Source organism: Dermacentor albipictus, chromosome 3 (assembly GCF_038994185.2).
Source record: "Dermacentor albipictus isolate Rhodes 1998 colony chromosome 3, USDA_Dalb.pri_finalv2, whole genome shotgun sequence".
Lineage (NCBI taxonomy): Eukaryota > Metazoa > Arthropoda > Arachnida > Ixodida > Ixodidae > Dermacentor > Dermacentor albipictus.
Genome location: NC_091823.1, coordinates 134,501,287 through 134,526,892, shown reverse-complemented (window position 1 = coordinate 134,526,892; position 25,606 = coordinate 134,501,287).

Here is a 25,606-nt window from a genome sequence, read left to right as displayed (position 1 = left end):
GTACAGGAGAAAGAAGGGCGAAAATCCCGTGGTAGTCTGCGTGGCGGTGTTGTAAGCGTAAGTCAGAAAAGGTAGAACATGGTCCCATTTGGTTTGGTCGGATGCAACGTACATGGCCAGCATGTCACCAAGAGTGCGATTAAAGCGCTCGGTCATGCCATTAGTTTGCTGATGATACGCAGTAGTGGTGCAATGAATGATGCGGCATTCTTTGAGGAGAGCCTCGATGACGTCGGAGAGGAAGACGCGGCCTCTGTCACTGAGTAATTCCCTGGGAGCTCCGTGGCGAAGGATGATGTGGAGCAGTAGAAACCAGGCGACGTCACGTGCAGAAGCGCTGGACAGAGGGGAAGTTTCCGCATAGCGCCTAAGATGGTCTATGGCCACGATTACCCAGCGATTGCCACCTGATGTGGTTGGCAGAGGTCCATAAATGTCGATGCCTACTCGATCAATAGCACGTGCTGGGCAAGGCAAAGGCTGCAATGGAGCGGTGGAACGACGAGGGGGATCTTTATGCCGTTGGCACACCAGGCAGGAGCGGACATAATGATGGATGAATCGATACATCCCCCGCCAGTAGCAACGAAGGCGTAGACGCGCGTATGTCTTCAGTGCCCCCGCATGCGCGCACTGGGGATCGTCGTGGAACGCTGCGCAAATATCCGAACGCAGGTGTCGCGGGATGACAAGCAACCATTTGCGGCCGTCCTGGAGGTAGTTGCAACGGTACAGGAGCCCCTCGCGAATGGAGAAGTGATGTGCTTGGTGACGTAATGCGCGGTTGTTAGTGGGTGTCGATGGGCTGGACGAAAAACGCAGCATGGACACAATCCATGGGTCTTTCTTCTGCTCCAGAAGAATGTCCGTGGCAGCAAGGGAAGACTCGCACAATGAGGCCTTCGGGAAGCAAGCTTCGTCTGTTAGTGGCGAACGAGACAAGGCATCCGCATCCGATTGTTTTCGGCCAGAACGATACAGCACGCGAATGTCATACTCCTGCAGTCGAAGGGCCCATCGAGCAAGACGACCGGACGGTTCTTTTAAGGACGACAGCCAGCACAGCGAATGGTGATCAATTATGACGTCAAGCGGGTGGCCATAAAGATACGGACGGAATTTGGTTATGGCCCAAAATATAGCGAGGCATTCCTTTCCTGTGACAGAATAGTTCGATTCAGGTTTAGTGAGTGTACGACTGGCGAAGGCAACGACGTACTCATCGAAGCCAGCCTTTCTCTGAGCGAGAACGGCCCCAAGGCCAACGCCACTGGCATCCGTGTGTATTTCAGTTGGAGCACTGGGGTCGTAATGGCGGAGGATTGGTGGTGACGTCAAGAGACGGCGCAGCTTTGTGAAGGTGGCATCGCAATCCAGTGACCAGGTTGAAAGGTTGTGGCCACCATGAAGGAGCTGCGTTAAAGGTGCTATTATAGTGGCAAAATTGCGGATGAAACGGCGAAACTATGACGCTAATCCAATGAAGCTGCGCAGTTCTTTCAAAGTTGTTGGTCGGGGAAACTGGGCAACAGCTTGTAGTTTCGCCGGATCAGGGAGTACACCTTCTTTCGACACGACATGGCCGAGGATGACCAGCTGCCGGGCAGCGAAGTGACACTTCTTCAAGTTAAGCTGGAGGCCAGCATCGGCGATGCACTGTAGGACGCGTTCAAGTCGAAGTAAGTGGGAAGGAAAGTCCGGTGAAAAGATAACGATGTCGTCCAGATAACACAGGCATATCTGCCATTTGAGGCCGCGCAAGATGTTGTCCATCATGCTTTCAAATGTGGCAGGCGTATTACACAGGCCAAATGGCATCACGGCGAATTCAAATAAACCATCAGGTGTGATGAACACTGTTTTCGGACGGTCTGACTCAGCCACTGGCACTTGCCAGTACCCGGATCGTAAGCCGAAGGATGAGTAGAATTCAGCGCCTTGGAGGCAGTCTAGCGAGTCGTCAATACGGGGTAGCGGATAAACGTCCTTGCGTGTGATCTTATTAAGTCGCCGGTAGTCCACGCAAAAGCGAATTGTGCCGTCTTTCTTTTTTACCAGCACTACAGGGGAAGCCCAGGGACTGTGTGAAGGTTGTATGACACCGCGTTGGAGCATGTCTGCAACTTGCTCAGCGATCACCCTACGCTCCGTGGCGGATACACGATACGGCCTGTGGCGTAGAGGTGCATGGTTGCCGGTGTCGATGTGATGGACAACAGTGGAAGTACGGCCTAAGCGAGATTGTTGTAGGTCGAATGACGTGCGAAAGCGGTCTAGAAGATGGACGATCTGGGCGTGCTGCGCAAGAGTGAGGTTGGGATCAATACTCTGGTAAAATGTTGGGTCACACGGCGGCGTGGGAGGAGAAACTTGAAGGGCCAGAGCGTCAACCGGAGAAGCCGGGTCGTCAGGCACATCGTAAAGCAAGCTTGGTTCGATTTCATCGGCATAGCGAAGACACTCATTGTGGAGCAGCCTAGCAGGGCAAGGCAACAGGTTCGATACATAAAGTGCGCTCGAACCTTGTCGAATGGCAAGAAGGGCAAAAGGAAGCAAGAAAGGATGGCGGCGAGAAACAAGCTTAGACGGCGTGAAAAGAACTGTGGAGTCGGAAAACCCAACGCAGGAAACGGGTACAAGTGCGGCAGAGTATGGAGGAAGCTCGGTGTCGGCGGTGACGAATACATGACGGGATGTGGCGTCAGTATCTTCAAAAACGTTGGTGCCGAATGGCGACAGCGCGAGTTCAGCACGGGCACAATCTATAACGGCATGATTAGAGGACCGAAAGTCCCATCCTAAAATCATGGCATGGGAACAGCGAGGCAGAACAACGAACTCAACATGGTTTAAAGCGCCGCTTATAACAACACGCACGGTACACTTCCCCAAGGGTTCAATCGGCGCAGCGCTTGCTGTACGCAATGAAATGGCAGAATATGGCGTCGCGACTTTTCTAAGGCTAAGAGGAAGCTGATACGAAATCACTGATATTGCTGCTCCCGTGTCTACAAGCGCATGAACGGCAACGTCTTCTGCATAAACTTCAAGGACGTTCGCAGGAAATAAATGAGGTCATGAGGAGTTCGCTGAGATCGCAGTTCTTGCCTCCGGAACTGCGGTCCTTAGTTTTCCTCTCGGATAGCTTCAGGACGACGGATAAGCGGCGACAGAGAACGCCGACGGGGAGACGGAGACCGACGGGTATTGAAGGGTCGGGAAGGAAGGGGCGAGGCGTCGAAGGGCTGAGTGGCAGTAGCAGAACGGGACGGAAAGTCGAATCCGTTACTGTGTGCCCTCGGAGAATCAGAAGGATACCATCCACATCGGCGGCAAAGCCGTGCGACATGCCCAGGTAGGCCGCACGAGTAACATATAGGCCGATTGTCATGGGTGCGCCATGGATTGAGAACAGCGGGTGGAGATTGTTGGAAATACTGCCGAGGTGGGCGCACGGGCTGCTGTGGTGGCCAGTAGCTGCTTGGGGGGGCAGGAGAATATGTTGCAGCTGCTTGCGGAGGTGAGGGAAAGCCTCTGGTAAGTCTGGAATGATGATCTGCAGAAGGAGGCCTTGGATTAGCGACTATGATGATCTGCAGAAGGAGGCCTTGGATCTGGTTCTATACGCCGGCAGATGCCAACTACATCTTCAATGTAGGTCGTAAATGTTTTGCCCTTTTGTTGGGCACGGCAGCGAAGCTGTTGTTCTGCCCGAAGTTTGCGCACAGCAGGGCGACCGAATACTTCTTGAAGTGCCGTTCTGAATGCTGTCCAGGTGGAAAAGTCAGCCTCATGGTTGCGCAACCAAAGATGGGCGACCCCGGAAAGGTAGAATGGGACGTAGCCAAGCTTGTCGGCTTCAGACCATTTGTTGTGGGCACTCACTCGGTTGTATGATGACAGCCAGTCCTATACGTCATGATCGTCAGTGCCATTGAATATGGGAGGATCCCGTTGGCGTGGCGCACCAGGACAGACGACTGGAGGCGGTGCCATGTGTGGCGTGGTAGGACTAGTCTCCTCAGGCATTGGAGATGTGACAGGGATCGTCCTGCTTCGGAGTTCCAGGATGGCAATACGTCCAGCACCTTCCACCAAATGTCGCGAAGCACTTTGAACAGTAAGCATTCGCGACTAGAACGTTGGAGCAGTGAGAGGTAGTGTAGCCGACCGAGCACCGAAACAAGGTTGTTCTTTCTCGTCATCGTTGTCTCTCTCCTAGCCACACCACCACTGCTCCCTACAATATATATATATATATATATATATATATATATATATATATATATATATATATATATATATATATATTGTAATGGGTGCGCTGAACAGTTCCGATGGTAACGTCTCTTCGCAACCGAGGAGGCAGGTGACGCAGAGCAGGAACAGCTGGTAGCTCGAACGGCTCACACTCGTGCCAAGCACTGGCGATCCGGCTGGCCCACTGGTTGCAAAGCAGGCATGGAAGAGACGATCTGGCTGGCCTTGTCCCTGTGCTCTTCTTCTTCATTACAATTACCCCCGATGCAAAAGCGGAGCCATCCTGGCGACTTACGACGTGGAGACGAGTGGGTCATAGAATTTTTTCAGGTGGCGCACGTGAACAACATCCCGTCCTCGGCGGCGCTTGACGGATGTCGATGTAAGCGGCTCTATGACATAGTTGACGGGAGACGTCCGTTCGACGATGCCGTATGGTCCATCATACTGCGAGAGAAATTTTGTCGAAAGTCCAGGCGTGGTAGAAGGCACGGACAACAAGACAAGGGTGCCGGGAGCGAAGTTCGGATTCATAGCGTCACCATCACGATTGGCTTTTTATCGTTGTTGGTCAGCGGAGGTGAACATTAGGGCTAATTGACGGCATTCCTCGGCGTATCGGGCGACGGCTGAAACGGGAGCACATTCTGACGCGTCTGGTGTATAAGGCAAAACCGTATCGATGGTATGGGAAGGATCACGACCGTAGAGAAGAAAGTATGGAGAAACTCCGGCGGTGCTTTGTGTAGCCGTATTATATGCGTACGTGACAAATGGGAGGATGAAGTTTGTAACTTTGGGACTCCCTGTGTAATGCTCATTTTGCATACAATTCTTGTAAATCTGACATCGTTGATGAATAAACTTGAACTTGAACTTCAACTTGATGTCCCAGTTTGTATGTTCCGATGAAACGTACATGGCGAGCATATCACCAAGGGTGCGATTGAAACGCTCTGTAAGTCCGTTAGTTTGAGGATGGTACGCCGTGGTGGTCCGGTAAACTATGCGGCATTGAGCAAGCAGAGCTTCAACCACCTGCGACAGAAACACACGGCCTCTATCACTCAGCAGCTCCCGAGGTGGGCCATGACGAAGAATGAAACGATGGAGCAGGAAGGATGCAACGTCACTGGCGGTCGCTGCAGGTAGAGCAGCGATTTCGGCATAGCGTGTAAGGTGATCAACTGCGACAATAATCCATCGTTTTCCAGCGGGTGTTAGTGGTAGCGGCCGTACAGGTCAATTCCCACACGGTCGAAGGCACGAGCAGGGCACGGAAGCGGCTGCAATAATCCGTGGGCTGGATGAGGCGGAGATTTGCGGCGTTGGCATTGCGGGCACGAGCAGACAAACTTTTGGACAAAAGTAAACATTCCGCGCCAGTAGTAACCTTGCCGCAGGCGCGTATACGTCTTCAAAACGCCTGCGTTTGCACATTGTGGGTCAGTATGGAAAGACGCGCACATGTCGGAACTCAAAGTCTTAGGGATAACCAGGAGCCACTTGCGACCATCGGGCTGGTAGTTGCGTCGATACAAGAGGTTATCCCGGACAGCAAAATGGACAGCCTGGCGACGCAGGGAGTGGGAGATGGGCGATGCAGGCGAGCCAGAAAGGAAATCCAAAAGAGAGGCCACCCAAGGATCCTTGCGCTGTTCTGATGTGAACATGTCGATGTCGACCGGGGATACCGCCTTAATGGTGGAGAGGGAGGCCGCGTCGGCTGGCAGCGGAGAGCGAGACAGAGCGTCAGCGTCAGTGTGCTTGCGACCTGAGCGGTATATGACGTGTATGTCGTATTCTTGAATGCGCAGAGCCCAGCGGGCAAGGCGTCCAGACGGGTCTTTTAAAGAGGATAACCAAAAAAGGGCGTGATGGTCAGTAACCACATTGAAAGGCCTGCCATATAATTAGGGGCGAAACTTCCCGAGTGCCCAAACGATGGCCATGCATTCTTTTTCTGTGACGCTGTAATTGCGTTCCGCTTTGGTCAGCGCACGACTGGCGTAAGCAATGACGTACTCGGAGTAGCCAGACTTGCGCTGCGCAAGGACAGCGCCAAGGCCAATACCACTGGCATCGGTATGCACTTCAGTTGGGGCGGTGGGGTCGTAGTGTCGCAGTATAGGCGGAGACGTCAGGAGATGGCGTAAGGTCACGAACGCGGTGTCGCATGCAGGACACCAGGAGGATAGGTCGTTGGCGCTACTTAAGAGTTGTGTCAGAGGTGATATTATCGAGGCAAAATTGCGAACAAATCGTCGGAATTAAGAACAGAGGCCGATGAAGGCGCGGAGTTCTTTGAGTGTCTTAGGTTTCGGAAATTCTGCCACGGCGCTAAGTTTGGATGGGTCGGGGCAAATGCCGTCTTGTTATACGATGTGACCCAGAATCATGAGCTTTCGCGCGGCGAACTGGCACTTTTCCGGTTCAGCTGCAGGCCTGCGTTGGTCAAAGACATCAACACCTGCCTAAGGCGAAGAATATGCGTGCTGAAATCAGGGGCGAACACAACGATGTCGTCGAGATAGCACAAACACGTGCTCCATTTTAGGCCACGCAAGATATTGTCCATCATTCGTTCAAAGGTAGCAGGCGCATTGCATAGGCCAAATGGCATCACATTAAATTCGTATAAACCATCTGGCGTAACGAATGCAGCTTTAGGGCGATCAACTGCTGACATCGGGACCTGCCAGTAGCCCGAGCGTAAGTCCAACGAAGAGAAGAATTTAGCGCCTTGCAAGCTGTCCAGAGCGTCGTCAATGCGCGGTAGCGGGTAGACGTCTTTGTGCGTTATCTCGTTGAGACGGCGATAATCGACGCAGAACCGAATGGAACCATCTTTTTTTGTGACGAGAACCACCGGTGATGCCCACGGGCTATTGGATGGTCGAATGACGCCGCGCTGAAGCATGTCATCCACGTGCTCACTGATCACCTGACGCTCCTTGGCGGATACGCGGTACGGGCGCTGCCGCAATGGCGCGTTGGAGCCAGTGTCGATGTGGTGGCTGACGGTTGACGAGCGACCCAGAGTAGGCTGAGCGACATCAAAAGAAGAGCGGAACTGGGCAAGTAGGTGAAGAAGCTGGGAGCGCTGCTCGGAAGTAAGGTCATCAGCAATGAAAGGTGGGGATAAGTCAGGCGATGGCGGAGCAGAAGTGGAAAGTGCACAGAAGTCGGTGAGCTCTGCATAAGAAGCATCCAGCACGTCGGTTATAAACATATCATCAATAGGCTGAACATGGCCAAGTGCTTCGCCGCGAAGAGCCATCAGGGCTGTAGGAAGCGGATTGCAGACAACGATGGCGCTGAAAGTGGCTGAAATGTCAAGCGCGGCGAAAGGCAGGGGAACGTCTTTGCGGGTCATGAAGATTTCTGATGGAGTGAAGAGGACAGCGCCTTCATAGCCAGCGAAACAGAAGACGGGAACAATGGCAGACGAGTACGGCGGTATGGCGATGTCTTCTCGAAGAACTAGCTTAGCGGAAAGAGAAGTGGCGCCGACGAGGGGCACGTCACACAGAGGCGATAATTCGACTTCAGCACGTGCACAATTGGTGACGGCGTTATTTCGCGAAAGAAAGTCCCACCCAAGTATCACGTCGTGAGAACAGGACTGGAGTACCACAAACTCCACAATATAGAAAACGCCCTGAATAACAACTCTAGCTGTGCATGATGCTGAAGGCTGAACTGGCTACGCGCTTGCTGTGCGAAGACAAAACCCAGAAAGTGGCGTCGTAACTTTTCGTAAAGCGCGAGAGAGGCGTTCGTTTAGGACAGACATGGCTGCCCCAGTATCAATTAGCGCAACGGTCGCGACGCCGTCAGCAGTAAGATCGACAACGTTTGAAGGCGACAATGGAGGACTTGTACAGATCGATGGTGACGCAGGTCTTGACTCCTGAACTGCGGCGCTTAGTTTTCCTTTTGCGTGGGTGAAGGGCGCCGACGCATGGGGGACAACGAGTGGCGACGCGGGGTAGGTGAACGACGTGTAAGGACCGGGCGCTCGGCTGGTGGCCTATTCGACTGCCGACTAAAATAAGTGTCGTGGAAAGGCTGCACGTTGGCGTAGGGAGGCGACTGCACAAACTCATCAGAGTGCAGTATGCGGTGGCGGCAGAGTCATGCAAGGTGGCCGGGAATACCGCAGGCATAACATATGGGCCTGTTGTCTTGCGTGCGCCAAGGATTAGTAAAGGCAGGAGCAGGTCGATGAACGGGACTATGAACGGGTGGTGGCGGCCGAGGATGTAGGGCAACGAGAGATTGACGAGGGGGCTGCGCGGCGACGGATGTGTAAGTAAGTGGCGCGGTGGCAGGGTACTGCTGGTGCTACATTGGTAGAGCCTCAGCAACTTGGTCTTCAATAGCCCGCCTGAGCGTAGGAGTGAGCTGTGTAGGAGGCTGTTGCGGCAGCGGCTGCTGTACCTCAGCGAAGGGTAGCAAAGAAAGATGACGCGCAACTTCCTCCCGCACGAAAGCTTGGATTTGTGTGAGCAAGGAGGACCGATCAGAGAAGGCCGTCATGGAAGAGAGGGCCTCGTCAGCCACTGAGCTGCGCCTAGTCAACTCGCGCTGCCTCCTCAACTCGTCGTAGCTTTGGCGCAAGTTTATGAGCTCTGCTATGGTGCGCGGGCTCTTGGCGATCAACATCTGGAAAATGTCATCAGCGATGCCCTTCAAAATGTGCTTCAATTTGTCATTTTCCGGCATAGACGCATCCGCACGTTTGCATAGGTCGAGAACCGCTTCAATATAACAGGGGAATGTTTCACCACGTTGTAGCGCTCGCTCTCGTAACCGCTGCTCAGCGCGCAACTTGTGGACGGCAGGGTGACGGAAAACTGCAGCGAAACTGGTCTTGAACGCGGACCAGAACTGAAAGTCGGCTTCGTGATTCTTAAACCACAGGTGAGCCACTCCTGCTAGGTAGAATGTGACGGCATTTAACTTGGCGGTATCATCCCATCGATTGTCCAAGCTCACCCGTTCGTACGCAGCCAACCAGTCATTGACGTCCTGTTCGTCCGTACCGCTGAAAACCGCTGGATGGCGTTGCGGGACAGCGCCAGAGCAGGCAACGGGGGGTGGCGGCGGCGTCGGCTGGGGAGAGTCAGGCATGACGGGAGGCAGAGTCCGCGACCGGAGTTCCAGGGTGTAGATGCTCTTGAGTACCCCGCACCTCCACCAATTGTAATGGGTGCACTGAACAGTTCCGATGGTAACGTCTCTTCGTAACCGAGGAGGCAGGCAATGCAGGGCAGGAACAGCTGGTAGCTCGAGCGGCTCACACTCGTGCGAAGCACTGGCGATCCGGCTGACCCACTGGTGGCACAGCAGGCATGGCAGAGACGATCTGGCTGGCCTTGTTCCTGTGCTCTTCTTCTTCATTACTATTTATATATATATATATATATATATATATCGTTCGTATTGCATGGCAAGGCTCCTACGTCAAAGAAATATGGGCCATGTGCTTCTGATAGTTCACGAAGGCGACCGAGGAATACGAACTACATGCCGCCTATAAAGTAAAGACACATGGTAAAAACGAGTATTCAGTAAATATTCTTGAAGAATATAATTACCATAGACACTCCAATGCTGCTGCGCACGTCCGCCGTATAATCACCCTCGATATTCCAACATGTGAAATTTCTGCTATTACTACTTCGCCCAAAGGCTGGTGAAAAAATTTCAAGCATGTATGAGCCAGGAAGTTTACCAGTTTTACCAGTTTAGTTTCACCCGTAATTCAGACATACATTAAAAAAATTGCCTGTCAATCGCACTTGTCACTCCCTACGTCTTCCCAAACTCTAAACTTCGTGAGTGATTTCGGTTTTTCATAAAACCATGCAAACTTGCATATAATGTTTTTGAGTGGTTCTAGCGACAATAACAGCTTCATTGTAGAAGAATAGGCGGCGCGCTGAGTTAACAGGCAGCTCGTAATTGCCACGAGATTTCCGTTCACGATTGCGAGACACGCAACTTGGAACAAAAATCTCAGACCGATTTCAGCCACGAGCCATCATGCCAGCCATCCTCTGCTTCATCCTGATTCCAGTGTGTTTTTGCTGGTTCATTATCAGTTTCATGATGTGACAACTAGACCACTCCATCTCTTTGTTGCCTCACAGGTCTCTTTAAATCGGAGGCGGCCCATGACGCGAAGAAAAGCATTGTGATCAATAAAACGAGGGAAATCTCGTAGTGGCGAATCCTGTAACGTGTGTGCCCTTTTGCAGACATGTTCAATTTCTCTGAATAAAACCGTTCTCCGTACACTACTTATCCAACAAAGCCTTCTGGCTAGAACCTCGTCCGCTGGGAGCACCACAGAATTGTTTGACGAGTTAGCTTGCCGATGTATAGCATAATGAATGCTGTCAGACGGAACAGACATGTTTTCTTGAAGCTCTTTTCTGAAACCGTACAACATGGTTCTAAGTATGTTTTTGCTTTTTACAGGTAAAGCGCCACGCTATAATGCAATTCGCTAAGCGAAAATAAATGGTGCAAAAATATAACGTCGTAGACGTTTCGAAACTGAAACGATTTCATGGCTTCGTCAGTACTAAGGATGCGGCAGAGCGCTTACCCAACAACCAGTCGATGTGAGGCTTCCAGTTCACAGTCGAATTGATGGTTTCACCTCCTTAGAGCACCGAGTCAACTTTTTCTACTTCATCGTGATGAATAGTGACGTGTTAGCGTTCTTATGAACCCTTTTAACGCGAAATAACAAACACTAAATTTATGTTCATTGATATTTCAGGAGAGGCTATTACCTTTGCATCATTTACTGTTATACTGAAGCTCAATGCAGACAGATTTAATTTGGTTATCCAAATATTTGCCGCTTATCGCAAGATAACTGTCATCGGCGTACAAATGGCATATGCTTAATCAAGGCAGTCTGCAAAGTCGTTCATACGTAATGTAAATAATAACGATCCAAGTATCGATCCTTGTGGTACACCCATATTAACCTCAAGGAGGCATAAAACTGACTCATCGATAGCTACTGCTTGTTTAGAACCACCGAGATAGCTTTATAGGAAGTCCAAACAAGTGCTTTCTTTACCTCTTCCCGATTTCATAAATAAAATTCAGTAGTCGACAGTTTCAAAAAGCTTTCTTATATCTAAAAAATACTTCTTCCTATATTTTGGAATTGTTGAAAGCTTCGTTGAATGTGTAAGTTAAAGGCAACATTGCCATAGTTGTCAAAAGAGACTTTTGAGGTCTGTCAGACGTATTGAGAAGAAGTTAGTTTTATATACTTTTTCTTATTCTGCTAGCCAACAGCTTCTGGAAAAATATATTTGTGCACTCAAGTTCTCAAATACGACGATAATCAACTGAATTATTCGGGCCCCCATATTTATTTATAGGTGTCACTGTGGACACTTGAAGAAAGGGGGTTACCCGAAGGGCTCGATTTTTAATAATCGTGTTATGAGAAAGCAACAAAGACACCATGTGTCTTTGTTTGTTGGGTTCTCATGATATTCTTGACACATGTTATACGTGCGGGCGCGTACCCATGCAGAAAGCAATAAACTCATACGCATGTAAGTAAACAATCATGTTAGAATGGCGCTTAGTTTGGTGTCATTTATATACTTACTGCATACACCACTAACTTTCAGATGTGTACACATTTGCCTGCCAATTTCACACTTGTGAAAACCTCTAGTATGCAAAATTATTAAACAAATTTATTCTCCTGCTTTAGCAACGTCGCAGCAAACGGTCGTTGGCTACAATGGAGCTCCCGAAGAGGAGCCATTATTTCTTGCGGGCTGAACGAATGTTTTATGCGGCACCACTCGCACACGGACCCTTTGGTAGAAAATTGGATATCTTCTGGTTAACCTCCCTGCCTTTGTCATCTCTTTTATCTCTCTCTCTCTCTGTCTTGGTGAGCTAACTGTCGTTGGTTTGATGAAGTTCACGAACTGGAACTGATTAGACTCTCGGAGCTAACGGTTGGTGGTTTCATCGACTCTTTCAACGAAGTCAGCGATGCTCACTACTTTCACCGCTTGTTCGGTTCATACAATCTCCTTTGTTTGGGAAATGGGCCTACGAATTATAGCAGCGGGTTGGTCATGAAAACTCCACGAAGTAGTTATTGAACTTACCGTTATTTAAAGGTCTGACTGTTTGCCACATTAGCTGATTCATATTGGGCCGATAGTGTAAATATACGCCTGTTTTGCCTGTAATTACCTAGAGCATCTATTCACCTTAACGCCAGACTTTTCGGGAATGATTTCGTAGGGTCTGCTGCATAATGGTTCACTTGGGGCAGTCATTTGGGAGCAAGACCAATGAAACTCGCCGAAACTCATGCATATATTGCATTTGTGCAGGTATTCAAGATGTTTAAACGTGCTGGTCATTATGCTCGTCGCTAAAGCGATTTTTCAAATTATGTTGTTTCGGAGCTTATTAAGCTATGAAGTTGAAAGTTGGTGTGAATACCATGTGTCTTTAAAGGGCTGAAGCAATGAAACTGCGGTCTTGCACATGCTACTCGACTGCTGTCGGGTGAAGCATCATAAAATTCCTGCTAAGTTACGCTCTTGATCCTTACTGAGGGAGTAAAATTTCTGCTTTTGGCAACATTTCTGAACGTAACCACTCTAACCATCGTATGAATCCGGTTTGCCTATTGGGGAACATAATGAATATATTTGGAATAGGTAAGTGCTTTTTGCGCGTGGGATACGTTGGCGAAATAAACGGAATCACTAAGATTGACAAAAAAAAATTCTTTTCGCTTACGGCTAACACTATCTGAGACACACCAAGCTTCAGCTGAGCTAGGTGCAGTCGCATTCACGATCACCAAAATGTTACTTAGCCACGCTCATTTTAACTAACAATCACAGAAATTATACGCAGCGTGAGTCAGTCGGACTCAGATGTGAAAAAAAAAATTCTGCTATGCAGGGCTCACTCAGATTCGCATCCTCATGACACACATGAGCTCACTCAGACCCATACACGGTTTGGTCGGAGTCTGAGTAACTTGTCTCATCTCCTCCCCGGGTGCACCTAAAAATGTAAGGTGCAGTATCTTCCCCACCTTTAAGAGGAATAGCTACTGTGAGTTGCGGGAGTGACCTGGGCAGATGCAAATCGCCCCCGGCAATGTTGAGTGTCACTTATTACTGAGACAACAGTTCAGATATTGTGCGCCTTTCATTGTGTAATACGCGTACGCGGAGCCTTGGTAGACAGTCTGTCAGACTTGGACATGAGCGTGCCGCACGAGCTACAGGAGAGGAGATTGGTGGCGTTCTAGCCCGTGGTGTGAAACGCCATGATAGCTCGATCTCCGAAATGCATCCTAGCTGAATATTTTAATTGCGTGCCCGCACGTAACTGCTTCCCGAAAAATAGAAACTGTTTGATGAAATTAACCAACGAGAAAATTGGAGGACGCTTAGGTTTCGCCTTTAAGAACGGAACGAGATGGCATTTAATGATCTTAGACTGCTTCTCAGGCTTCCCGGCAACTGCAGCATATACAACCGTAGTGTTTACCGGGAAACGGTGGCCATGAACGCTGTGCACGAAGGCGAGCTTTCTGGCAGAACTGCGGCTTTCTGCGTGGGCCGCGATGCGGCGGAGCTGAGCTCCTTCTGAAGGTGTTGCAAGGAACCGAGCGCACCTCCTTATGGCCTCCAAGATTTGCGCGCGCCCGCGCGCGCATATCTTGGAGGCCATGGCTTCTCTATGAATTTCAGAAATGCTGGAAAAAGGAGTTATGTTTGCGTTTTTGCGTAAGAGAATACTGTTTTTCGGTGTATTAAGAAAGCAGTCCCATGCTGTCATGTCTGTAGGTTGTGCGCAAGTCGCACCTTACGATTTGTCTGACGTATTGTACTTCGAGAAATTCAATTAGTTCTGTAACTTCCTTGCGCTACGTGTAGGGCCTGCGTGACTGAGTATGACCGGTTCAGAATGATTTTGCCGAAACGACCGTCAACGGTGAACGCGGGACGCCGACGCCGGATTTTCTGCAACGCGGGGCTCTTAACGCTCTAGCGTTAAAAAATGGCCAGCGCGTCCTCCTTGGCATTTTGCACTCGGCATTGACCAAGAACCGCCACCTACAGCGTCAGCAAGCGGCGGACCAGTTCTCAAAGTCTCCGCACGAGCAAAAAGAGCCGATCGAAATTGGCGGATTTTACTCTAATTGGCTTCAAAATTCAGTCAAAAATACCGAACGTCCTAGTACGCGCGATGTAACCAATTCTACGGGGTGGGATGTGCGCCATGGAAGCACATGAGGCTAGTCACGTATTATAGTTATGTAAATTCTGCATTCCTTTATAAACTCTTTCTTCATTCCACCGTCGCAAAATAGCTCCCTAGGAAATCTAAGCTGCCTCAATATGCGCCAGCGTCAAGGTGTCCACCAAAAACAGTAATGGCAGGGAAAAGTCACCTCCGAGGGTAAGTCAATACAACTGGAGATATTGATTAGCTATTTCCGGCACCGATGTGCCCAATGTTTACATATTTTTCATGCTTCACTGTGATTGTCGAAGGTAGCGTGAGTGCCTGTTCCCGCATGCGCACCTGTCGTGTTCGGTCCTGCCGAGAGGCCGTGCCCATTCGGGGACGCGCTGGCAAATTTGATCAAAATCTGTTTTTTTTTTTTTGGCTTCGAGTAACACAACATGTTTTTGGGACGGATGTGATTGGTATGGCAGGGAGTCATTGATAATATTTGCTGCATGTAAAAAGGAAGGAAGGCTTCCATGAAAAAAACAACAACAATAGGTAGCTATGCATCAGGACACATTCAGGACAGATTGAGAGCAAATGATGGCAGGAAAAAATGCGGTAGAAAGGCACAGAATGACATCGAGAAAATGCGGTATGGCTTTAGTGCTTGACAGAAAGATGAACGCACATAGAGGAAAGCCAGAAAAATATTTTAACACTACAAAGTGTTAACTGTTTTTCCAATGTAGGTAGTTCTTTTGAGTCCAGTGAACCTCCTCCAGATTTCAGATATTTTTTAGAAGTAATTTTCTTATTGATTGCTTGTACGCTTCTACATGTCAATTTGAATGGCTGCGCAATATAAATGTCAATACTTTGTAACTTTCGTCTTGATTTGCACGTTGGCATTGCCGTTGTTGCGTCTGGATAATTTCAGTAGCACACCAACATTTTCTCTCATAAATTTGCTCTACCTAGTTTGTCATACTGTTTATAGCAATTTCCGTGAGTGAAGTTTTCCTCCCTGATATTGCTTCGAACATCGATTGCAGATTTGATCAGACAGTAAGAGACAGCAAGTCGGAAATCATAAATAACGTTTTTTTTTTACCTTCTGAGTGTCATCAGAGTTGGCCCCATTCGCATGCTAAAGTGTTTTTTCACAGGAGATCATCATTCAGCAGCCTTGTCAGATGCTTCGTAGGGGAATCCATGGTTAAAATGCGACTGCATTTTTTCGGGCACCCCCGATGCACGATTCATCCGTTACGAAGGCAGAAAATTAAAAACCATTCCTCTGTTTTGCAGGAAGGCTGAGCCGTCACCGCTGTGGGAAGATACAACTGATAAGCAGCTTTGATGCCCCCAGAGTTGTCACCAACTTCTTTAGCCGACTCTCTCATGCGTAATAGCTTAAAGAGTATGTTTCTGCGTAACAAGATTTTTCTGAAGTGATATAGGTGAGAGAACATGCTGAAATCATCTAACTGAAGGCGACTTATCAGTTCTCAGAACAAGCCTAAAATATATCAGTCATTTGACAAGTACGTTCAATGCGTCTTCTTACGTTTGCCGAAACAAAAATCAATTTTAGCCGTTATTTCAGGTTGTCTCGATAAAGCGTAAGCTTAAGCTAGTTCTCCGAAAGAAGTTCTGCAAGAGAACGATAATTATCGTTGCTCTCTCATCATTTTTTCCTGTCTACGCACATACCGTTCGGGTAGAATGTTACGCGCGCCTTCCCTCATACACATTCCCACGACAGTGTTTCTTACCTTCGTTTAGCATCACGTGCAGTGCATGCAACTGTGCGCACAGTCGTCCAGCGAGCCACCTGCTTTGAAGCCAGCAAAGAGGAAGGCATTCACGAGGACTCAGTGGGACACCGGCTGAGCCGGGAACTCGCCAGCGGCTGCTGTCGAAGCGGACCCGCTATCGATCTCTCCTGGGCCTGCAGGATGCAGCCATAACTTACGTAGTGCTGTGCACTGTTCTTCCAGAAAATGTACTTGCTAAAAGTAATCCTCCCAAAAATACCGCAAAATGGGGGGGGGGGGGGATTCAATAGCCATTTAAATACACTAATGGAAATACGCGGGTCTTTTCCATGAATTAGGCACAGCAATTTTTTTAGGGCAGAGCGACTTTCATGGGTAGTTGGTTCCTTTTTCAGGGCTGATACTAATTGAGTGAGCCGCAGTCGGTAGTTTGCACTCACAGTTTCGTCATATTCTTTCTATGTGTGCTATGCGCTTCCCGTATCGCGCAATTAGTATCAATCGTGAATATTTAAGTCCGTGGCGCCTAAAGCGGGGCTTTGAAGGCTGCCCTTCGCTAGTCACGCCTGAGCCATAAATAATTGGTTATAACGAGGTATCGGAGCGCGAAATAGGGTGTAGCAACATTTTTATAATATAAGGGGTATGGGTATGCTATGATCCTATGTGCATTTATTAGTACGAAATGCTTATATGAATAATATCTACCTAGTGTTTGAAAAGTTTCACGCAGCGAGAGTCAGGCTGTTTACGTGAGCATGCGAAATATAATTACCTCTGTGTTACAAGCACAAATTTTCTATGGTAGATGACACATGGATAGACTGAAAGAATTAGGCTGGCACAGTATTCTACTCCTTGATTGGTTAAGAGATAGATATTAACTTCACGGGGTTTTTGTGCGCGAATATTGAAGTTGTGTTCGTAGTGATTTCTAGGAAAACTGAATAATAGCGGCTGAAAGTTGGACGAAAGATTCGTTCACCTCTTCTTTTCACAGGCGAAAATAGAATTTCAAAGTGCTTCCCTCGTTCTATGACCTTGACTGAAAATATGATTCCGCTTTATTAATTTCAAGGGGCATTCTAGGAGTAAACGCACAAATGCGAAATGCATATTGCAGGGCAAGTTTATTGATTTTCTCTAATTTGCTGACGTACACTTTGATAAACTGTTCACAGGCAGCATATGACCCCACATATGTATACCCTGTAATTTTACCCGATGAAGGCGAGTGTTTAAATTCTTATCTAAGCGTAATTTCGACTAAGGAGACCCACTTACTTCATTTTTGTGTTGAGCGCTGTTCAACTGCTTGTTCCCTTAAACATTTAAGTATTCAAAATAGTCGATTTCAGTAACTTCTTATATTTTAATAGTGCAAAAAATGTCAAAGAATTGTTTCTTGTTTTTATGCGCGTATACACACATTCATCTTAATTAGGTTCACATCAAAGTTTATCACACGAATAAACGACTAAGTTGAGATAATTATTCAGGCCTTTCCGGTATTCAATATTGTTATTCGGTGCGGAAATCAATCAGACACCAGCAAACATCTTAGTCATCATATTGTCATTATTAGTAGTGCTAAAGATTCCAGCACTACCCATGTCACGATGAGTGTCAACGTTAATGCGATTAGCGGTGGAGCGATGAGGGAGCACTATATTGCCGCCGCAAAGACGGGTTGTGCATTTTGCCCTGTATGCATTCTAATTTCTCTGTACGCGTCCAACTGAATAGGCTGCCTAATTTAGTGACCCACCCACCAAATTCGCATGCGGCGCTTCCGAACATAAAAGAAAAACCCTGCCCGTCTTGCCCGACTATACATCACGCGTGTTCGATTGCAGCGGGGACGCTAGGCGCAGCTCCTAGCTTGTAGCACTGCATCTACGCAGCCATTGGCTGAAAACGCCAGCTGTCCTTAGGAAAAAATGCGTGAATGGTCCCCTCGGTACTGCGCTAGGGGGGTCACCGGACCGAAGTACCGTACCACTTTGCGGTTTTACCATGGTGTTAGACTGGCGCGATTTTCGGTATCAAACCACGAAGACAGACAGACAGACAGACAGACGGACAGACGGACAGACGGACAGACAGACAGACAGATAGACAGACAGACAGACAGACAGACAGACAGACAGACAGACAGACAGACAGACAGACAGACAGACAGACAGACAGACAGACAGACAGACAGACGGACGGACGGACGGACGGACGGACGGACGGACGGACGGACGGACGGACGGACGGACGGACGGACAGACAGACAGACAGACAGACAGACAGACAGACAGACAGACAGACAGACAGACAGACAGACAGACAGACAGACAGACAGACAGACATAATATTACTAACTATTCCTAAAGGAAAGGCAGCTTCGGGTGTGATGGCGTAAGGTGAAGGATGTCGCAGGGTACTATCAAAAGTAGTCCTCCGCCGCCCGCTCGGCCCATCTCAAAATGGCTTCCTGAATCTCGGGCCTGTGGCTGAGCATGGCGGCCTCCCACAGTACCTCGCTATTCGTTATTGTGTTGAGGGGGGTTGCGAGCGTTCGGTTCGTTACACCTCAAGTCACTGCCGTAGATTCCAAGGGTCCGTTCCCACTCAGAACCCTGAAGACGCAGAGGAGGGTGCCATCGCTCTGGAACTTAACATTGAGGAAGTAAGTTTCATCGCCAGTGATTCTAAAACCTCCTTGCGGAATTTAGGAGCTGGCGGGATAGGCAGTCCCGCATTCCGCATCCTTCTGTCTAGCCCTCCCACAGACGACTCGACAATACTCTGGACGACCGAACACACCAGCCTCGTCGGCAACGAGGTTGCCCACGTGACAAACTAAACTCTTAGACAGTAAAAAGAAGCCACGGTGAGCTCCTAGAGAATATTAAACGGAAATATATGGAGAAGATGAGATCAACCAAACCAACTTTATCTGGAACTAATACGAACGCGTGGCTGGTAGATAGAAATTGGCTCCTACAAGATGGGAGCGACTGTATTATGCTGTACAGCCTGCACAAAAACACGCGCAATTAACTGACCAAGGTCCTAAAGAGGGCTAAATCAGACCACAATATTAATAAAATTCTTAATTCGGCCCGTAATTCAAAAGTTATACTAGGAACACTGAAGGAGTTCACAAAGAAACCTCCAAGGGACCGCAGGGTACAATTACCGAAAACTGAGGCCACCGAGATCGAGATTGCAAATTTGTTTAAAAGCCGCTTTCTTACCATGGCTACCCCCTCAGAAGATTTCTCTCACATACCTTGAGGAAGTTATATTAGTGGAGACTCCTTTTCATCAGTGTTCTTCTCGCCAACAGAGCAATGCGAAATGTAGGACGTTATTATGTCCCTAAAAGACAACCGTGCCTGTGGCCCGGATGTAAACAAAGCATAACCGCTGAAAGCTGCGAATTTTATAGTTTCAGTTCCATTGGGAGATATGTGGCTCAATGGCCTATTCTTGGAGATGCACATTTCTTACTTTAGATAAATGATATTGTTAAAATTCAAGGATGTAAAAAATGTGGTACATTACGCAGATAACACAAGCGTGTTTTTCTCCGAGATTAATACGAATCAAATATTTACAGAGGCCAATATACAGCTAGAAAATCTGTATCCTTGAATGTATGCAGTATAACTCGTGAGTTACCGGCACAACTAAGAAGTTTATTAATATGGTAGTATAATTTTTCTCTCTTTATGTCCGTATTCAGTTTATTGCGGGTCTTTGTGTGTAGGCCGTACAGCTTAATACGGCCGTTCCCATCTACTAGCAACCAATTTCTATCTACCGTGCCCGCATTCGCAATAATTCCCGATAAATCTGGTTTGGTTGATCTCATCTTCTCCGTTTAATTGCGTTTACTATTCTCTAGGAACTCACCAAGATTCCCTTTTACTGTCTAAGAGTTTCATTGATCGCGTGGGCAACCTCGTTACCGACGAGGCTGGCATGTTCTGGCGTCGAGAGTATGGTCGAGTCATCTGTAGGAGGGCTACGCAGAAGGAAAGAATGGCGTGATTGGGCACGCAAGCTGTAATAAAAAATACCGTACTTTGCACGGTAATGCCCTGAAATTTCCATGAGGAATTATCTATGAATATTAGAGCATCATAACTTGTTACTGTCAGATTACGTTTCTTAAAGAAAGGACAAAGGGGCGTTACATTGTCGTTACGTTTAGAACCATTAAAAAGAGAAGGAAAGAATACAAAAATGCGGAAGCAACTTCGAGCCCCAACAAACAAGGGCGTTGGAAAATTTCTTAGGACCTTGAGCAATTCTGAATTATGATCTTCTTTATTAACTCGTTTTGCTTATTCTGACGTAAGAGTTTAATCTGCTGTGCGATAATCTACCTGCACGATACACGAATGACATGAAATGAAAGTACTAAGTGCTGACATGCATTATCAGGTAGTAAAAGAATATGCGTAGAGAAGCGAACATAAGTAGAAGTCTCTCTCTCTAATGCACTTGCAGTTGTGGCTTTCGAAACACTTGCAAACATATATTATGTACGGCCTTTAAGAATACTTTACCATTCGACCGCTGCACAATTTGTTTTTGTTTTTTGTCAGTGACGGTAAGGTGTCACTCAACGTTCTCATTTACTAAATTCAGCCCTCTTATAGCTTCTGTGGCTTTTATTTCTCCTGCGCCTGATTCATCACACATTCGGCAGACATGATGTGCATGCCACTCAAGTTGCGGCGCGAGGGCCACCGCGGTACTATGTCTACAGAGCGGAATCTCAGGCGAAAACAGCTAGTGCTGTTAGCTTGGCGCCCGCACCTGTAGAAGCTAGTACAGGGTAGAAAAAGGTCGCTGCGTAAATGCGTTCACGATAAGCTCAAACTGAGTAAAAAAAAAAAGAAACTCGCATAAGACATATGCACGCGTAACAAAGAGTCACTAATGGATGAAAGCGGTCGTGAGAGCAAATTGTTCGAATTACTCAATAGATTACTATACGATATTGGCGTCCGCCTGATACCACACTTGTATTATATACGGATTTTCGTAATATCGATTGAAATCGAACGTTCGCTATATAATAACAAAAGGAACCCTGCACATAAGGAGAAGAGTATATTATAAATGTATGGCTGACTCGAGCGTATACTTCTCTTATTCGCCTGCGAGAGCGCATTTCATGAAGTTTCATTCTAAAAAAAATAAGAATAAAAGGCCCACAATGAAAAAAAAAACTGTCGTCGTCACTGCCAACGGAAGACAGTTTCAACAGAACGGGACTTCAAGGCTTAAGGTGCCCACGCATGTTCGGCAACGTTGACAAATCAGAAAAATTCAAAGCAATGATCATTCTAATTCCTAGTATGGATGCTTTTGCCAGTCACGTCTTCGAAGCTTCGTCGAAAGGACGACTTTTCTTTTTTGATGTCAGCTGTATCCTACTCAGGCACTCAAAAAGGCGAAGGAGAAAAGTTTGATCGATGCTGCGCAAGCTAAACATGTCGCCAAGCGGCAGTGAACTTCTTCGTAGGTCTTTTATACCCGTTTGCATTAAATAGGCTCACAGAGGGAGCGTCGGAACTTTACAAAGTGCGTGTTTCTGATGGTTCGACGCTGCCTCAGTAAAACATCTGTACTCTACATACGGTTCCTTCTTTTACGAGTATGAACCTTTTCTTTTTCTTTTTGGGGAAATCTTCTCCATTCCGAAAAATCTTTGACGCTTTCTTCAAGGACTTGCATTGCCCTCCCACACTGACATGAATTCTTTATTTATTCTGTGATACTGGTTCTCTTTTCTTTCTTTGCTCTGCTCCTGTGTATATGTCTTGTTATGCGTCATTTTTTTATGCCGTGTTCTTTTAGAAAGACTTGAGAAAGGCATAGAATAGGCTTCGGCGATTCAGAGAAAAAAAAACTGGCTAACAACTATGCGCTATGCGATTGGGTCCCCCATAAGGAGGCTTTTTTTCAGACGAACGTCATGCAAGCCCTCGGAAAGCCCTCTTCATTACTCACGGGCCGGACGTTTTCACCGCTCGGTTTGAACACTCTCAGCAGTATCAGTGAGGGGAAAAAAGGAGTCCCAAGAGCATCAGCAAGCGTAAGACAGTCAGAAAACGAAAGCAACCAATAAAGTCGCAGCACACCAGGTTGAAGAAACACAAGCTCGACATTCGCCAGGTTCTTCGAGCGGAATAAACCGTGAAGCTGCTGCTGGCATTGCGTACACGCTCCAGACACGGAGCTGCCAGTACCGCCGGGCTGGACAAAAATTGTACTGCTTCACTGCGAAACATCTGCGGCAAACGGAGCCCCAACGCAGCTATCGACTGCGGTTGCGCACTTTTCAAGCATGGAAAAGCGCCTATTGCGCACCATCCTGGAAAGACAGTTATATACCTCTGCATATGCGCACTAGAAGGAAACTCTAACTTCGTGAGGCACAAACACATTTGATCTTGTCAGCTTTCGTGCTGATCGCCTCGTCTAGTCTTAACAACCAACCAATCAGGCACCGACACTTCCGTAACCCCTCAGCCAAATTGGCGGTGCAGACATTGTGGCACCAGTGCCCTGCTCGGGTTGTATTCCGAGTCTGGTTGAAGAATAAATGTCTCCGTTGAGGAATTCTTTAGTTTCATGCTTAGTGCTCGCAGCTGTGTCAATGCGCAGGAAACGTCCACCTCCGTGTGTGAGTAAGCGTTTGCATCACAATAAATTTAATGCACAAAATGTCATAATTATGTCAGCTTGCATTTCGTCAGCTACATCTAATCTATGGCAGCAGAAGAAGAGGCACCAACTGACCTGTCAGACCCCTGTCTGCTGTGCCAAGGTCCGGTACTTTGTGTTTTCCAACGGCCCACGAGAACAATGCAAGTGGTCGTGTGACGTAGCTATTAATTGTAAAATACAATAATCAACGCCGCTTCAGGTGCGAAAGAGCTGTCACGTGCGCTTCTGTTGTGGAAGTGACACGGAAGGTGCTTCAAAGAGTACTGCGACACTATCGCGACACTCGAAAAATAAAAAAAGAGAAACCTAAGCGAACTCACTATGCTATGGCCCCGATGGCCTACGCTCGCCCATCGCGTAATGTAATCAAGGAAAACCACACTGCATTCACTAAATGAGATCTTTTTTCCGTGCAAGTTTCAGCTTACAGAAATAATAAACAAAATGATGGCGGACATTGTTTTATCCTGCATATAGTAGCGCAGAGACCCCGGAAAGAAGGAGGTTGGATAACAAAAAGGTGTGGCACTCCAGCTCACGTATAAAACGTTCTGTGACACACCCGGGCACTGTCCGTAGCCATTATCGACCCGTGCTCAATTAGATACGAGGCACAAAGAGAGAAGCTATGATACGTGAAGGAATGCTAGGGTTGTAATAAAGAAGCGGGATTTTCACTAGGCGTTAATCAGTAGTGGTATGCTTTTCTCTTTGTAACATACTGCAACGTCTACTTTGATTGCTTTCTTACTTCGGTTCCCTTTCTTCTGATTAAGCCTTTTGTTCAATTCCACGACGCGAGCGTGCCGTCAATGCCGATACAAAGTCATTCAACGGCACACCATGCAAATCACCACTGCGCAGGCGCATGAAGGGCATATAGAGGCTCTGTGAGCGGCTAGATGAAGTGACAAGAAAGCTCCGGCTGGCTATTCGGCGACAAATTTTAAGTTCCCAGGAGTGATACAGCAAGCTACCCCACCCATTTGCATGCCTAGATAGAATGACGACAACTGAACATCGCAAAAGCACTCGCATGAGGTCTAGAATATTAACCCTCTAGCAAGCAAGCGTGACATATAGAAATACAGGCGCACGGTTAGGCACTGCATCCGTGATTTTTGAATAAACAGCTTCCTGACACAACAAATTATTCAAATTAATTCTAATTTACCATGCGATCCTTCGTTAGGGGCCACCGAATCCATACCGCAGCAGGGTTGGAGCTTGCAGTAGCGAAAAACGCGAGAAATGGTGAAACCCTGCGTGAAGCCACCGCTGCTCGCACATGCGAAGCCACCACAGAACCCACACCTGCATGCGCCTGGCTGGGTTTTTCCGCGCGGTGGCGTCGTTGCGCAAGTTCCGAGAAAACAGTTCGATTGAAGTTTGAATGCTGAATTAGCGAAACCAATACAGCATGCGCTTCTTGGCAATCCCACACAATAAGGGTACTCATCACATCGATCACACTAAAGTACTTATTATACCCCAAACTGGGACTCGGACAATTTGGAATAATTTAACATGTGTGCCTGTACCAATGTATTTAACGCATTATATTTATTTTAGTAATTATTTTTAGAATTGATATACGCATATTTATAGATCTATCTTATGTGTAAGCCTCTATAAAGCCTTTATTTTAGGTGATAGTTTAAACCTACAATCTTGCTAAGTCAAAACACATGTCCTGGCGCTCTTTGGCCTTAGATGCCCTTGCGCCATTAAACTTCGATCATCATCATCTTACCCCAAACTAAGATTCAATTGTGAAACGAGTTCGGAGCCGTTGAAGTCCTTGCAAGCTTCGGTTGGTACGGCGTTCGTGCGGATGAGGTGCCGTAGAATGTTCCTGTTTTTTAAGTTTTGTTTTTAACAAACTGCGGAACAGTGATATGATTCATGAGAACCAGTCTTTTCGAAACCTGGGGCATGCTTCCGAAGGAGCGCCTGAATGTGGTCGCCACAGCATATGCGTATCTAATGTTTTTGAAACTTTTTTTTATTTCGATTTTTTAAGTGTTTATTATCCCATACACACTAGCAACACTGGGCGCCAGCAGCGCTTACAATTGATTGGCCACGTAGGTTTGAAAAGAGGCGCATGAAAATTATCAGCTCTCTTTGCATCAAGTCTGTGCACTGGCAGATATGGTGCGCAATTGAATCCGCGATTGCGCCTTGAAGCAGTCGTGAGCGCTGCACTGAAACCAGCGGATTTGTCGAGAAGTTCGCGTGCCGTCGTTACTTCAGCGGTTGATGACAGGGAGCGTCCGTGCTTGTAGCCGGCGGTACAGCAGAGAACGCGACAGCTCGGTCTTTCTGCTCCAATGATGGAAAATGGGTCACATCTTGCTATCTTGAAACTTTTTTACTTATTGGACAAGTCCTGCCGACGAAGGAGCCCCTCGAAGGATACCGAATTTAACTGTGGTAAAAGCCGTATAGCAGTCACAAACAAGCATTATGTGACCTGTTCCACTCCTCTAACCAAGGATTGATTTCACAAAAGAGTACTACTGAGATAAAAAAGGGGTGGGGGAGGGTAGGCCATT